This window comes from Thalassophryne amazonica, chromosome 23, assembly GCF_902500255.1.
Source record: "Thalassophryne amazonica chromosome 23, fThaAma1.1, whole genome shotgun sequence".
NCBI classification, from domain to species: Eukaryota; Metazoa; Chordata; class Actinopteri; order Batrachoidiformes; family Batrachoididae; genus Thalassophryne; species Thalassophryne amazonica.
In genome coordinates this window covers 17599466-17610139 of record NC_047125.1, presented here as the reverse complement: position 1 = coordinate 17610139, position 10674 = coordinate 17599466, and positions in this window count along the sequence as shown.

Below are 10674 nucleotides of genomic sequence, written 5' to 3'. Positions count from 1 at the left end.
CTTCAGCATCCACATTTAACTTTATGAAATAAGTGGGATCAGATAATTAATTTCACTTTGTAAAGATTGCACTTATAGAAACAAACTTCCTAATATGAGAACCTGAAGAAAAACTCAAATGTGCACTACTGAGATTTTAGAGATGGAACTTGGTGGCATTGTTGGCAAAGTTTTGAACTATAGTGAAATTGAGTAAATATTGTCATCCTGTAAGATGTTATTGCTGTAGAAGTGTTTTAGGATAATATAAATGTGGTTATGAAGATGTTGTACTTTCATGACCCCTGATGACAGCACAACATGTATAAAATACCAGAAACTGTTTAATCTGTATTTAATCATTCAAGCATTTCCTTAATTTGACGGCATTGCTCATACTGTTTTCCAAGTAAGAATACACCTTGAAACTAAAACTCTTTCATGGGAAAAAAAGTATTGTCTTATGTATACTCCCACTTTCTTGCAGCAAGTGTCAGAGGGAGTTAATATTGTTGAGGCAGAAATGGGATATAAAGTATTTCAGCAAATATCCATCTTGACAGTCCATAGATCAGAGAGGAGGGAACACTTCAACACGTGTTCAGCAGAGAGAGAGGCTGTGTCCCAAAGGACGTAGTCCACGCTCTTTCCTCTTTTCACCTCACTTTATTATTGTTGGACAAGCTTTTCTATCAGCAGGTGTCCTGAAATATAATACGGTGTGTTTGGTCAGAATATTCCGAGTTTTTCGGAATCCACCCCCCAACATGCTGATAATTACTTTAATATGTACTGACTGAAACCTCTGGTGCAGCAGTCATACAGTGCATCTGGAAAGTACTTCACAGTTCTTCACTTTGTCCACAACTATCTTTGGGCAGTTTTGCCCATTCCTCTTGCAGCACCTCTCGACAACAGAGTTGTCCTGAAGCCACTGCTTTGATATCTTGGCTGTGTTCTTTTGGGTCATTCTCCTGCGGAAAGATGAACCGTCACACCAGTTTGGGGTCAAGAGCGCTCTGGAACAGGTTTTCATCCAGGATGTCTCTGGACATTGCTGCATTCTGTTTTCCCTCAATCCTGACTACTCTCCCAGTTCCTGCTGCTGAAAAACATCCCTGTAGCATGATGCTGCCACCACCATGCTTCACTGTAAGGATGATGTCTCCTTTATCGCAAACATGACGCCTGGCATTCACCCCAAAGAATTCAATTTTTGTCGCATCAGATAAGAGAATTTTGTTTCTCATGGTCTGAGGGTCCTTCAGGTGCCTTTTGGCAAACTCCAGGTGGGCTGCCATGTGCCTTTTACGAAGGCGTGGCTTCCATCTGGCCACTCTACCATACAGGCCTGATTCATAGATTGCTGCAGAGATGGCTATTCTTCTGGAAGGTTCTCTTCTATTCACAGAGGAATGCTGGAGCTCTGACAGAATGACCATCGGGTTCTTGGTCACCTCCCTGACTAAGGCCCTTCTCCCCCAATCCCTCAGTTTTGACAGGCGGCCAGCTCTAGGAAGAGTCCTGGTGGAGCTGAACTTCATTTATGGATGATGGAGGCCACTGTGCTCATTGAGACCTTGACTTCATGCTTGGTTTGTGCTCTGACATGCACTGTCAACTGTGGTACCTTATATAGAGACAGGCATGTGTCTTTTCAAATCATGTCCAATCAACTGAATTTACCCCAGGTGGACTCCAATTAAGCTGTAGAAACATCTCCAGGATGATCAGTGGAAACAGGATGCACCTGAGCTCAATTTTTAGCTTGGAATAGGCTTGGAATACTTATGTACATGTGATTTCTTAATTTTTATTTTAAATACGTTTGCAAAAATCTCAAACATTTTTCACATTGTCATTTTGGGGTATTGTGTGTAGAATTTTGAGAGTAAAAAATAAATTTCATCCATTTTTGAATAAGGCTGTAACAACAAAATGTGGAAAAAGTGAAGCACTGTGAATACTTTCCAGAGGCACTGTAACAAGACGTTGGCTTTTCCAATTTTATTGGTTCAACTGAATGCGAGTTCATAAGAGTGACTGGTGTAAAGTGGCAGTTATATTTTGTTTTTGAGCAACCCAAGGTTGCTATGGTGTTTGCACGTGGGCAAAATGACTTCTCCCTGAAACTGATATGTCTGTGGGAATCATATACGTACATGCTTTGTTGACAGAGCTATTTTTAAATGGAACGTTTTAGTTTGCTTGCTAATTGATCTCACTTTCTGTATTTGTTGAGCTTGACTTTGATTCAGTGGTTGTCTCATAGACTTGCTTTTAATTAGTACCATACAGTTTCTGTGGCAGTGTAATGGACTAAGTATAAGACACCAGATACATCTGACCTGTAGGACCTCATAGGATGTGGCAGTTTCCAAACCTCTGGGCATCTGTGCAAAATGCACCACAATAACAACTCCACCGCTGGCTGATGAATGAACAGCACCTCAATTCCCCAAAATCAAGATGAAACATTTGTAATCAGTTAATCTATGCATGTAGAAAAACGCCAACCCTGTGTTTGTGACTTTTCGTCAAGGTAAAATGTGTCCCATTATTTTCAAAATGTGTTTTGACATAAGAAGCCTTACAGACATGATGTGTGCTTTTTGTGCAAATGTTTTTTTCTTTTCCTTGCTCTGCTGGAGATGGTGAGTCGCTTCATGGTTGATGACTGAGACAAGGTGGTATCAGATAGCCTGACCACTCCGAATGATCAATATGGCACAGTGCTGTGTGATAACAAATGGCCATCATGGGGGCACTCATTCAAGAAAATGAAAACCTATCCTCCAACTCTGTGAAACAACACAGTCGGGTCATTTTTCAGCCCTGGGCTTGTGTCCACATTTCACAAGAATAATAATTTCTGAAGGAAAATGCACCAGCTGGTAAACAATAATACTTTGAAGAAGTCAGGGTGAAGTCATAGCCAGGTGGACGCGGTTCAAAGAAAACGTGACGACATTAAAGTGGCGCTCTAAACCGAACCGGTCTTGTGGCTGTCATGGCCTGTAGGCAAGAAAGGTGGCAGTAAAAAGTTCAGTTTGATTCTCAGAAGAACTGCACCACTTCTACCGGCATTCTTATTCAGGGTTCAGTAAGGGCAGTAGCACCAAATATCAAAGATTGCTGCAGGAGTTTGAGGACACAGACGGACAGTTTTCATCATACGCCAACTTCAGATAGTTTTTGCTTCAATATCTATCCATTTTCTATACCCGCGCTTACTCCAGTTAAGGGTCACAGCTTATCCCAGTAGTCACAGGGCATGAGGCAGGGTACACCCTGAACAGGACGCCAGGACGTCTATTGCCGGGCCACATATAGATGGACAAACATATTCAAACCCTCATGCACCAATGGTTCCAATGGTGCAAAATACCTGCCAGGGTGATTCAATCCAGTCTCATGGCAGTTCATGATGGCATTACAAAAAGTGCATTGATCTATTGGTTCCTGACAGAGGCACGAAAATGGGGCGCTTTTTTAAAAGAGGCACAAATTCATTCCGTGACAGGTGCACAAAATATGGGGTGACGGGGCTCTGGGGGGGTTATGTTAGGGTTAGGGGAGGGGAGGCACTTACGTTATGGTTAGAGTTAGGAGAAGGATGGGGATTATAAATTGTTTAAAAAAAAAAACATGTCATGAAAATGGAGTGCTTTTTGTGATGGGGGCATGAAAAAAAAACCTGAGACTGGTCTGGGCTGATCAGCTGTTAGACATGTTACATATGCAGGGCAGGGGGTCCACACAAGCAGGGCTGAAAATGACTTTTCAGGAATTTTGAATTTGCCATTTTGTGTGTTGGTGTGACCTGTGTAGCAGAAGAGCCTGGACCACCCCCTCTTTTCCCTGAAAAGAGCTTAACCAAATCAATGTTTTTAGGTTCCACAGAAGACCCCAAAACACAACTGCAACGTACCCAAACATAAAAACTGGCCTCAGGCCAGACAATGAAGATGTCATCCAAAATCATAACGCATCCTCTTCCACCAGCATATTCATAAAGGACTTTGATTTCTAAACATTCCATGAAAATAATGTTTTAAGTCACAAGAACTACATTCACACATAAACCTAAATTGATGTCAAAAATGGCTGCCAAATGACAATTTCCATCAAAAAGCAACATGACAAGAATCAATAGATTAACAATGACATACATTATGGTGGCCATTTTTGATACCACCTTGAATATCTGGGGTTGTAGTCTGTTCTAACTTTTAGAGGCGTCCTATCAGTGTTTTGGGGTCGTCGGAGGGTGAAATGTTAGCTTTGTTTCCTTGAAAGTCCATAAAAACACAAAGGAGTGACCTTTAATTTGACTTTGTCTTTCATGAGCAAATATAAATAAATCAAGGACTTTTTTCTTCAAAACATTTTATTTAACTTACTTTTATTAACTTTCATTTTAACACACAATAACAAGAACAATAGAGAAGGTGCATATGTCAAATAACGTAAATGAACACCTTCATGGTGGCCGAGTGGTTTGTGCACTTGGTTTCAACCCTGCTAAATTTCCCTGCTACATTTCTCCACGTAATGTGGAGTTGAGCCAGGAAGGGCACCTGGCATAAAACATGTGGCCAATCAACATGCAGATACACCTTGGATCTGCTGTGGCGACCCCGAGAAACGAGAAACTCACTTCTAGCAAACAAAAATAAGAGATTAGAGTTCTAGTATTGCCTGTATCACTGGTGCCCTTATATCTGCACACCTGTTTTTCAGTTATAATCTTGCAGTGTTTTTCTCCATAATAAAGGCAATTTTTATCCTGTTTCTCCAAGTTATGATACTTGGAGCTTCCGGTTTCAACCAAGAAGCTGTTATTGTTTGCTTTGCAATTAAAAGCTGAATTCTCAACAAATAAATTTTCCATCACTTATACAATCAGGACGTTTACCTAATATGTAAAGTGCCTGATCCAAAGTAAAACTGATACCCATAATCTGTTTAATCTCCTTTTGAATGTCCTTCCAAATGTTCAGTATCTTTGGAAATCCCAAAATATGTGTACAGTCCCAGACTCATCCAACCCTGCATTTTGAAGTGATAGATGGTGTGTTAAAGTATGCCATTTTTATTTTCCACTCAAATTCCCTCCATGTCTGTGTCCTGCTTTGAATGTTTCTTCCCAATTTCCATCTTCTATTGTAATATTTATTTCCTGTTGCTACTTGACTTTTATATCCTTATTGTTCGCATTTGTTTCACAGTGGAAATAATTGTACATTTTTTATATTATACCTATTTTGAACCCATTTTCTGTGATTGACATTAATAATTTCTCATTGAGATGGCTCTTTACAGTGATATTCCCATTTGTCATGCTTTTGAAGACAGTGTCGTAGTTGTAAAAATTGATAAGTGATTAGCTGGCAGATCATATTCCTTTCTAAGTTTTTCAAAAGATTTCATGGTTTGTTCCTTAAACAGTTGGGCTATATACACTAACCCCTTGTTTTCCATTTGTTGTAGCCTGCTACATCCAGAAGCGATGGTAAAAAAAAACAAAAAAAAAAAGCATTCTGGGTTACCTGCCATTTTAGTAGCCCTACAGATGGAGTTTGACACTTTTTAAAAACTTTTTCTTACTTATTTTCAGCGTTCCCTTAATCCAATCATTACTCATCCCAACTTTCTTTTGTGCCTTCATCAAGAATGGAATTACTTCTAAAAGTACTTTTTTTTTTTAACATGAATTTTGGTCCATTCCCATCCACACAGTATCAGTTTCTTTGGTAAGATAAGATGCCTTTTATTGTCATTGAATAAAATTCAACAAAATTTAAATTGCAGCTTTCTTGTCTAGCATAAAACCTCATGCAGTAATTTAAGACAAAAGACAAAAAATGGTATCCATAGTACTACAGCTCCAAGTTGTGTTGCCCAATACTATGCTTTAAAATTAGACAAATTAGGTCAAATTAGGTTCAAGAAATCCCTTTTAAGAGGCATATTTACAAAGGCTGAGCACAGACATGCCTTCTGTCATCTTAATAATGGTGTATCAGTTTCAGTGTTAATCTCACTAACATCTTTCTCAGCAAAACTGTGCAACAATTGCAACAATTTGGGAAATAGAATGATAACAAGAGAAATCGAGCCCTCAGGAGACCACTGCCCAGGTTACAACCTCGGCCTGAGTTAGCGGTAGGGATTAGGGTTAGCCTTGCGCCCAGTTCACACCTGTGGCCGAGTACACATCAGGCTGATTTTCTCCTGTATCCAATGGAACAAACATAATGATGCCTCTTCTTTGTTGCACTTTTACAGGAAGTAGTCTGAGATGCTGTTGTCTGGGAATTTCTGGATTCTCAGATGTTGAGTGTTCTGCTGTTTATACTGCACCAGCCATTGTTACGCTGACATGCATATCTGCTTTGGTTATCTCTATGTAATTTTGTTTTGGCTTAATATATACAGTATGTATGTAGCTTGGTAGGACATTAACTCCAAATTTGGTTCTGCAGGACATCCCAACTTGTAGAACTGTCATGAAAGGTGGAATAAAGAAAAAAGTCACTTTAGATGGATTGTTGGGTCATCCCTTTTCATTTCCTTTTTGATCTAGTCTAGTTTGTCTTGTCTTAAATATTAATTTTGCCTGTTTATTCATTATATAAGTTTTCAACATAGTCTTTAATAGTCATTGTCATTTATTGTGTTGTAGCAGCATCACTTGTAACCACTTTACCCTGGACAGATTGAGTTTGAGACCAGTCACTTTGTTTTTGCCAGGTTTGGATTTTAGACATGCATGCCAGTGTTTTATGTTAATTTTAATACCTGCTATGGTTGATTTGTCCTCCTTCTTAGATGAACGAGACAGTTGTGCTAATTTGGAGTTATGTAGGAGTGAAACAATGTTGCCAATTATTGAATGGTTCTGCATATTGTCCCTTACAATCTTTTACTGTTCCAGTAGCTTGATGTTAGCTTGAAAACTCCTGGACGACTTGTTTCCATGTTTCAGTATTTATCCAAGTGACTTCATTCAAAATCTACAGTTCCTCCAGAAACTCACTTAGGTGAACGGTGAAACATCTAACCAAGAATCCTCTTACTTTCCTAGTAAACTTCTATATCTTCTACTTGGATGACTGAGAACCTGTTCCAAGAACTATAGTTAAATAAATACATAAAATGGACTGCATTTTTTTTCCATCCGTTCAAAGCACTTTACAATAATGCCTCACATTCACCCTGATGTCAGGGTGCTGCCATACAAGGCGCTCACTACACACTGGGAGCAATAGGGGATTAAAGACCTTGCCCAAGGGCCCTTAGTGATTTTTTTTTTTTCTTCCAGTCAGGCTGGGATTTGAACCTAGGATCTTCTGGTCTCAAGCCCAACATTTTAACCACTAGACCATCACCTCCCCAGTTCTTTGCCATTAACTGACTGAAACTTTTGCAAGCAACAAGAAGCTTGTGTAAGGGAACAAGAAGGATTTTGTCACAGCATAGCTTCAGGTTGACCACAAACCGCTTTGTGATTGAAAACTTGAGACCAAACACCCCAGAAGCTGTGATTCACTCCTTCCGTGATCTGTTGCTTTGGGACTCCAGTCACGAAATGGTAAACATCCTTGACAAAAACTGGCATGTTGGGTTTCAAAATGCAAATACGAACGGTCAAGGGAAAGTCGTTTAGTTTCTCACAGTGGTGACGTAAGACATTTGGTTCAGTTTGTGCCGACAGCCCTGTAAACAGGTGGTATTGATTTTAGAAAGTGTTTAGAGATATATTTTATTGAATGTTTAACATGGCAAGAGTTGCTGACAGAGGGGAAAGTGGCAATAGCAGTGCTCTCGGGTGACGGGGACAGACCTAAGTGACAACAAAGCTTTGGTTGTCTAGAGACAGACAGCGCTGGGATTGCTGAAACAGGAAAGGCAAGGAAGTCCGGGCCAGGCCCTGATAACAGAGAGCTGTCAGGGCTCAGGAGAGGAGTGGGAGACATCAGCCAAATCCAGACTGATCACAAGACTTTGGATGCAATCCAGTTTTGCGGGCTGGCGATAAGGAGGCTGATTATGTGTCAGCCATCAATTTGACCGCCTCCCGTTGCCATCTCTTCAGCCATAAATCCACTCATGACAAGCGCTGCTCCTCGCCAGTCCCCCGCCTTTTGACTGCCTTTCCTCTGCTCTCATCTGTCGGCGGTATCCGCTCAGCAGTTTGCTGCGGAAAGCAAGTGCAGAACAGGATTTAAGCAAGACTTAAAGTGACAGTGAGGATCAGGTCTGAAGCAATAGAGATTTAATTGAGAGGCTCTCTGCCCAGAAAGAGATCTCGCTCTTCGATATGCTGCGGTGGACTGGGAGAATGAGTTGCAACTAGTTTAGACTAAGCAGTCAGTTATGAAAGGCAAAATCCACAAAGCTGCTTCAAGAGTCTAATCTTGCATGATACATTGTAATCTAAAATAATATGTGCTTTTTATTTCTGGCAGTGTAGTAGCTATCTCATTGTTTATCCATCTCTTCTTTACCTATTTAATCTTGGGCAAATTATCTGACAAAATCTGACGTGTTAAACTATTAGTCACGTGCCTGTGCTGGACTAAATGGCTTTCTCCCGTCTAATAACCTCTTATTACTCGCTTATGGAAATGTTTCAGGTCATTAAAACGGTAACATTGATGCAATAACAAATCAATTATTGACACTCCCTCAGACAATCTGTTGCTAAAATCTCTTACCCAGTAACACTGATTAAGCTAATGCGGCTTAATCTAAATGCTATTATAACTTGAGTTATGTGAGGATTCGCGTGTACTTGAGTTGCATGACATTGCATCAAAGAGTGCGATAAGTATATCATGAAAACAAACTTTTCCTTACTTACTTCAAAGTAGCATCCACGTTTTATGGCCAGTTAAAGGCTTTTAGCATTTATTAATTACATTAGCACACCAAATTGGACAGCCGAGGCTTGATTTATTACTGTGCTAACTAGTTTTGTCACTCTGGGAATATGCAGATGGGGGCAGATGTTAGGATGTTCATAGAAGGGAATATAGAGAGAGACAGCATGGCCAAACTTGGCTTGACCCTTACAACCCTCTCCTGCTGAAACAGTATCTAAAGTATCAGTCTTTTTGGTCCCCATGGTCTGATGAACTCTGCTGTAAAGGGAACAAGGGAGGGTGGAAAAAATAATGTAAACCATTATGGCTGGCTGATCACCGCTTTGCAGTTTGTTTACAAGAGCTGCATTCAGATATGCTTACAATATATCAGTACACGCAATCTGCAGGGTGACAGTATTCTGTAAGCTTTTAGTAGTAGTCAGATGACAACAAGATGATCCACTACCTTCATTGTGCACAAATGGAGTACACCCTTGCATCTGAGGGTGTCAAAATCCAACCCTTCATCCATGTCGTGACACTTGGGTAAAGGATCAAGTTGGGGTGGAATAAGGTGGGGCTCTTGTGTGCCCCATTGCTGATACAGTAGCCATGAAGACCCAACAGGATCCCTGAAGATAACATGACTAATGGAGCTCTGGAAGAAGTCCTCAATGGCTGTTCAGGCAGAGGAAGTGATGGCTTGTGATCTAACGGCTGTGAAGGTGAATGAAGGCTGCAGCAGGTCCTCAGACCCCTAATCGTCTGGGATTTCCTAGACATCGGACCAGAAGAAGGCTGTCAAGGACCGTTTGTTTGTTAGCATGCATTGACATTCCTAAGTTAAACACACTCGTAGGAATTGTCTCTGGATCAACCCTTGATGAAGAATTCCTTCGTCCCATCTGGGTATCTCTGAGGCCATGATTACATCTGAACACTGGTACCTGAAGAACCTTCTGGCAAAATGGCAGTGGTATCCAAGGGTTAAAGAACTGTATGTCATGAAAAGATTAAATAAATGCCATACGCGTGTATGCCCATCATCTGTCAACATCCAGGTACACAAATTGTATGCCATCTACTTTCTTGCTTACTCCTAGTACATATTTCAGACACATTGAACCCCTGATGTTCTCAGCATTGTTTGGCCTTACTTGAGAAACCAAAAATGTCAGCTGTACTATTCCTTGATGGTTAACACTGGCAAACAAACATTTGCAGGTGTAACTTTTTACAAATAGATTCCTGAATTTTATTATAACTTTGACTGAGCCATAACCTTTACGCTTTTGGTGCAGGAACCTTGTAAACCATAGATTTCACGAACCGCAGGTGATACTAACCACAGGTAACCTTGTTGGCATTACACATGGTCGCCATCATTAACAGGTGGTAATTTCTTTATTGCCGCTTGTTTGTAGTCAAACTTGATGTGCTGTCTACAAATCAAGTATCTCCTGCAATGAATTTATTATGGTTTTCAGAGAGGAATTTACAAAAGTATAGTTTTTCTTTACTTTGTATTTAAAGGAAATACAACTTTTACTCCTTGTAAAATGATAGTAAGCCTATTTTTGTGCATGCTATACGTAAACATAACATACCAAACATGACTGTTCTGTAACAGTTTATTTTCAGTGCTGTCGGGATGTTAGCAGAACCTTGCAATGTTAATAAGTGCATGTGAATCGCTAATGAAAGTCCATTTGTCAAGTTATCGCTAGTCTTTCTGTGCCAGCGGCGCTCAAAAAGTCACTGCACATTTTGCATCGCTGAACACCAAGAAAATCAAACCAATGTGATTAGCCTAACTGCTTTT